The 6965-nt window shown below is 37.6% G+C and overlaps 1 long non-coding RNA gene across 1 annotated transcript; it reads right to left on the bottom strand.

Moving 5' to 3' along the window:
• Positions 1 to 3198: 3198 nt before the first annotated feature.
• LOC116072902 lies at positions 3199 to 6737 on the bottom strand. The gene is made up of 3 exons (XR_004111587.1): positions 6412 to 6737; positions 5090 to 5321; positions 3199 to 3745 (listed from the first exon to the last, which is right to left on the bottom strand). It is a non-coding gene; the product is annotated as an uncharacterized LOC116072902 (long non-coding RNA).
• Positions 6738 to 6965: the final 228 nt, after the last annotated feature.

The raw sequence follows: 6965 nt of genomic DNA on the forward strand, positions 1-6965 counted from the left end.
TGCAAATTTAAAATTACAGCAAAAGTAAAAAGTTAATAAAACAAAGCGTATTTACCCCCACCCAATATGGAACATGATCATGGTTGAATTTTTTGTAGCGTCATAAATTGCAACTAATCCACATGCCTCCACTATCACACTATATATATGTCTATAGATATCAGATGTACATACAGCTCATAGAAATTCTGGAGAGTTTAAAGAATGAGAGAAGCGAGAAAGTGAAGTAAACTGAGCTTGGGGACTTTGAAACTATTTTTGGCTCATTTTACAATGAATAGAGAAATTTCTGTGAGCACAGTCTTCACAAACTATCTAGTTTCCACCCTAGTCATATATCTACCACATCATAAAAGAAGTTTCATTATAAAAATTAGACTACTGTCAAAACCTATCTGTTTTATTATTGGATCTGCCATTGGATGCTAGAACAAAGTATATTAGTTGAATTTCATTCTAGATTGCATGCATTCACCCAATCTAGATTATCAAAGTATCATGAGTTTAAAAGTACAAATTATATAGGAGGATTCCGTGAGCCTCATCAGGGGCAGATCCACAAAATGAATTAAAGGATTTCATTGACATTTTCATACATTTTTTTTTTTTTTGAGCATTCATCTTTAACCACCTTGGTTTCCCTCCCATACTAGCTAGGAGAAACTTTGACTGGAACTCATTATAGGCATCTATTTTCAGTTCTATAAGCCAGATCCTTTGTTTTTCTTCCCAGATTCCACTAAGCCTCTTGTGGCATGTCCCAGCAGTCTTGGATTCCAGCGCCTTCTGAAAATCCTGTTCTTTCTAAGCCACAATTTGGCTTTACCTACTATTACTTATATTAGTCATCAATAGCAAATGATTGATTCACAGTCATCGAAAAGATCCTTTTATTTTAAAAGGAGTATCATACCATAATTCAAATAAATTGGTCTTTAACAAGGACACTTTGAGCTGTAACTCAGTGAGGCTTTCTTTGGGCTGATTAGGAAAGATTTGGGGGCCACATACAAAAAGAGGAACTTGCCTTTATCTAGAGCCTATCCAGCTGTACAAAAACATCAAATTTTCAGTCAGTGACTATTCATTGCAAAACTGAAAATCCTGATTGAGCTTTTCATGAATACTCTCAGTCTATTAACTTTGCAGCATTGTTACCGTCATTCATACTCTGGGATTTACTGTTTGTTTTAGCGTTTTTCTTCCCTTTGGAGGTGGTGGGGGTGGGTGTCTAAGTGAGTACAAGAAAAGTTAGCCATCGGCAGGCATGGCTGAGCTTCAGAATCGTGTCTGTGGCTGGAGGGAGAATATGCTTGAAGGTATTTCAGACCATAGCTCTCTGAAAGATCTTCCCACATGGCTGCCTTAGCTTTTACTTTCATTTTGCACTAAGCAAAAACTCATTTGAGGGCTATTTAATGCTCTGGTTTGTGCTTTCTAATACCAGATAAAAGTTAAACAGATGAACCATTTGGGGGGTAGGAACTGGGAAATTCACGGCTGCTAAAATGCTTTAAAGTTCCAAAATGGTTTTGTTTTTTAAACCCATTTTCCATGTTCTAGCAGCTGTGGGTTTTCCCAGGGCTCCCCCTGTGGCTCAAAAGGGAGCTGCTTAATGCTTAACAGATGAGCCAATTGAGTTTTTAAATGCAAAATTAAACTTAAAGTGCACAAAGAGCACAGGGGAATCCACAACCAAGAATAGACTGGAGGATGATAGTGAGCCGCAAGCACTGGACTGTGGGGGACAAGCCATTGAGAGGATGGTATGAGCACATTTATTTTTTAATCATCCCTTGAACTGGTTGGAATTATATTCCACATTACCAATAGTTTTTTCTCAGCTATTGGCTTTTGATTGATTTATATGTTTTTTAAGAACAAAAAAGGGGGAAATAAAAGGTTAGCCCTTGTAGATGTAAGAACAATATGTTCTGACCTCCATTACCTTTGCTTTAGCAGTGATGAGCTAAGGGTAGGGGAGATGGTTCAGTTGATAAACTGCTTTCTGTAAAAACAAGAGGATATGAATTTGAAACTCTAGCATGAGCAAAACTCAAAAGACACGTCTGAAATCTAGCTCTGGGAAAACAGAGATTGGAAGATCCTTGGGGTTCGCTGGCCCCAAGGATCTTCTAGGTGAACTGGTATAAGTTCAATGAAAGACCCATCCCAAAAGATACAGAGGAGAGAGTACTTGAAAATAAGACACCACTAACCATCTAAAACCTACCTACATACATACATGCATACACACATGCATACATACATACATACACACAAACATACAGAGACAGACCGACAGACAGAGACAAAGAGAGACAGTGAGAGATGGAGATGGAGAGAGATAGACAGAGACAGAGACAAACAGACACAGAGACAGAGACAGAAATGGAGGTGGAGATGGAGAGAAAGAGAAAGCAACAGAGAGAGACAGAGACAGACATAGACAGAGATGGAGAGGGGGATACACACACAAACAGGCAGACAGATAGACAGACAGACAGACAGACACAAACACAGAGGAGATAGAGAGACATAGGTAGACACAGAAAGACACAGATAGACAGAGAGACAGAGTCACAGAGAGACACAGAGAGAGTTGTTATGAGAGAATTTGGTTGCTTCGGTAATTTGTGTTTCCCTCATGTCATTGGGCATCTTCCCTCTTGTGTCTGAGACACTCGTAACAGATCTAGGTTCTCAGAGCATTGTGTTATAAAAGGAGGAATGAGGCCAACTGTGAACTCAGTTCTGAACATTGGTTGGTATGGGATGCTTCACAACCAGCTGTGACTCTAGCTCCAGGGTATCAGAAACCTTCTAGCATCTGTGGGCACCTGCACCCATAAGCATATGTTCCCTCCCCAGCCCCACAGAGCTAAAAATAAAATAAATCTTAAAAGAAAAAATATGATCCAAAGAATAAGGCCCAAAGAAAAGTTTGGGCCAAAATTGTTAATAGCTTCCTAGGGTTCAAAGCAAACCTCTGGATACATTTGGGGAGAAAATAGTCATTGTAAACAGCTGACTGCTGTTATCCTCATGGGCTTCCAAAATCAAGTGTAAAATGTCACAGTATCATTTTCTTTACGGTGGATGATAACATGAACTGTTATTTTCTAAAACAAGAGACTCTTGTGGGGAGCCAATGTTCTTATTTCAACAGGTGTACAACTTAGCCAGTGCGGCTCCCAGGCTCATAAACACCACCAAGTTTATGGAAAATCCGTACACGAAACTTCAGTTTCTTGGTATTTTGGAATTGTCCACCTGCCCCTTACCTGTTGCACTTTAGTTGCTTTAAGGAACAATTTGTATGGTAAGAAAAAATGCTGGAAAAAAACAATAAGCAGAATATTTCCACTGGAAAACTTCCATAGTTTAGATGTTACAGTTCTTAGATTTTTGATTTTGAAAAACTCTAAAAATCCTAAGTTTATACCCAAAGGAATCATTCCAGAAAGCACTGAAGTAGCCATTCTTGTTAAGATACTAGGAGAAGGAGGGTGGAAATTTTCACATTCATACATTTGCTATGGTGTCAGGTCCAATGAGAAGCAATGAAATCTCAAAGGTGAGGTTACAAACCTGCATGTGTGTATGTACACACACCTGTATCTTTACACAACATTCTAAATACATATGTCCAATTAAACGTATCACTCCTTAGGCAGCTCCATATCTTTCAGGCTCTCTGCATCAATCATTTCAAGCTTGAGAATTAGCATGACCCAGTCCCAATCTGAAAGAATCAAATAAGATACTAGTTCCCAAATAAATAAATAAATAAACAATAAGCTATTAGACAAATATTACTTAGTTGTGATCTCCATCCTTATTCTGACACCTGTCAACTCTTCATTTTTAATGCACATTCCACTGAATAACAACTTTAAAAAAATGTGTTACAGATTAACATTCCTAGTCTGCATTTGTGGATGTGTAGTGTAAAGTGTATACCTCCCAGATAATTGAAGCTACTTGGGGCAACTGACTAAATTTATTGTTGTCAGTTTATCTGAAGAAGAGGCAATGATGAGCCTGGGGTGCTGTGAAAGGTATTAGGTATGGTTGATTGTTTTAGTATCAACCTAGCTACCATGGTTAAAGACTGTGTTCAGGCCAAACAGAATATCTCTGCTTCAAGACACACCTGGCCAATTCAGTTCTCTCTGTGTGTTCAGAAACTGGGCTCAGCCTTGGCCATATTTCTCCAATGGAGCTGCATTGTTGGGGATCAGTCGGTTGTTATGTCATGTTTTAAAGAAGCTAGGCTCACTTGAAAATGTTACCCTTGGGTTGTATATTCATCCACATGTGACTTCCTTGAAAGGGTGAACACCTGAATATAGATTTAAATACTTCACTCTAAGTTTGGTATACTCTGTGGTTGAATCTAATTCTAATCTATGCCTACTCGCAAAGGAGTTTATACCTGTTACATAACAGTGGTCCTGTCCTCTTGGTGGGAGTTTCATGGACAAAAGGCAATCTGTTCTGTTTCTGGATAAAATGTGTGGCTATCTTGCCATAGCTTCACATTGGGTTATTTTTCATAAGATCTGGTTAGAAATTTTTATAGCACATTGACCTATACAGGCAAATACGTGTGTACCTATGTACCTGTAATATTATATTCCTAAACTGAATTATTTTAAAACCCTTTGTTTAATCATTTGTCTCCGGTTGTATAGAATCAAAATAATTATATTTTTCTTCTCTGGTGAAATGTTAGCTTAATTCAGTGTTTACTAGGAGATTCTAAATTACTAATCAAATAGAGCACGATATTTCTCTTTTTAAATTACTCAACATAGGTTTGGGCATTTTCACAGTGAAGGCTAACATGCATTGGTACAAAAAAGACACAGTTCTCCATGTTCCAGTAATTCAAATCCAACTCTGTTTTGATGAGATTTTTAATATACTCATGGGAGCAACAGAACAGTCACTCATGATGAGTTCAAATTGCTTGCATCTTATTTATCTTAAATATCTGTCCTAGAATGTATCACTACATCATAAGCAACAACATATTTTGTCGATTATAGGAAAAATGGAACTTTATTAATTTTATTATACTTACTGTTTCACTATAACCCTGTAGAAATGACGCCTGTGTTGGTAAACCATTTTAGAAACCTTAGTTAGAAACAGATGTAGTTAGGTAGATCATTTTAAGAAATATTAACAAAACAAGGCTCCTTATGTCAGTTTATTCCTCATGGCTTCGCACTCATCTTCAGGGTAGATCTCTGAATGTCGACGGCAGGTGTTCTTACTAGTAGTTTGCAGGCCGTGTCTGGCACATACATCTTCTGTGCAGGAAAATATCACAAAAAGCATGTTGTATAAAATGCTTACTTCAGAAACAGAAGCCCATCTCTATTAGATTTGTTTGCTTCAGTCATCTTTACCACTGTAAAAATTTCCCCCTCCCAAAAAAAAAAAAAAAAGAAACAATTGCCAAACACAAGCTCTACTCCCCAGTGCAAAAATAAAATATGCAAATATTAAAATTAGGGGACTCTGCTTCTTTTCTCTCTTACACAATTGATTAAATTGTCACTGCTGGAGATTACATGGGGTTTTATTCCCTTTATGGCCATATTCAATTGGTCAGACAGAAAAATATATTGCCACAGACGAGACCCACCACCTGGGTACACTTTGTTTCCTGTTGTCAGTAGAGATCTTGTCCAAAAATTTTCAGCTATCTTCTTTTAAAAAATATTAGAAGTGATCATTTACATTACATTTATAGATGTGCTGCATAGCCCTTTCCAATGTCGAGTTTCAAGCAAGATAAAAAGTCTACCTTCTACTTCTGATTATTCCTCCATTCCTGCGCAATCTTTACCAGCATTTTTGTTTATCATAAACATATTTCACTTATTCTGCATTAAACTTTCATTTTTAAAATATGAACTGGACCAGAATGATGGTAAAAAGATACTTTTTTCACAAAACTGACAATCTATGTTTGATCCTCTAAACTCAAGCAAAAGTGCTAAAGTTTTCCTCTGATCTTCTCAGGTATATTGTAGTACACATGTCCACATGCACCCCACATATGCACAAATAATAAATTTAAGAATTAAGCAATAAAATAAATAAAAACACATGTACTACATATCATCTATCAGCTATTTACATTTATTTTAGCCACATCTTTTTTAATCTTTTTTCTTAGCTTGTAAATTATTTTATTTCCTGACTTACCAATTTTAATTCAGAAACATCCTTGTACACACTGTACACACACACACACACACACATACACATACACATACACACACATTCACTGGGGGTAGACATAAAGAAGCTCCTTGCCCAGCTATCTTTCCCATATGGACATATTTGTTTCTTATAAATAGGGAAACAAAGTATAGAAACAGAAATATTTACCTTGGCATCTTCTTGGCTTGCCACGGTTCTGAAAAGGTTTTCTCTGTCTGTCTCTGTGTATGAGAAGTTAGTGCTCAGTGGCAATATCGCCAGCCTGTGTCACAGCGCTGCAGGCTGAGCAGGGAGCTGGCTCAGCTGCAGGTGCAGCAGCTTGGTGTTAAGGGTGCATGACAAGTTTACTCATGGGATATTTCTCCAATACAAGGGCATACAGACACAAACTCGAGGACATGTAACAACTAAGAAAAGTGGTTGAGCAATGTTGTTGACTTTAGAAAAGGAGAAAGTAGTAAGAAAACTCGATGAGGAGCAGCAGCCTCCTTGCAGTCTCGAGTGGGAACCCGTATGTTTGCCTTGCGACTTGCAGTCAGTGTACAGGCATTGCTTTGTTATAGAAGGGAAAGAATTACTTCAGTGAATTTTAGATGTTTTCATGGGTGGCTGGGAACAGTTTGTTTGGCTGCCAGAAAATGATACATATCTTTTTACTTGTGAAGACAGCTATTCTAACTGTTGATTTAGTCTTTCTCTTTTCTGATTAGGTGGATGAGTAA

Source organism: Mastomys coucha, unplaced genomic scaffold, assembly GCF_008632895.1.
Source record: "Mastomys coucha isolate ucsf_1 unplaced genomic scaffold, UCSF_Mcou_1 pScaffold23, whole genome shotgun sequence".
Lineage (NCBI taxonomy): Eukaryota > Metazoa > Chordata > Mammalia > Rodentia > Muridae > Mastomys > Mastomys coucha.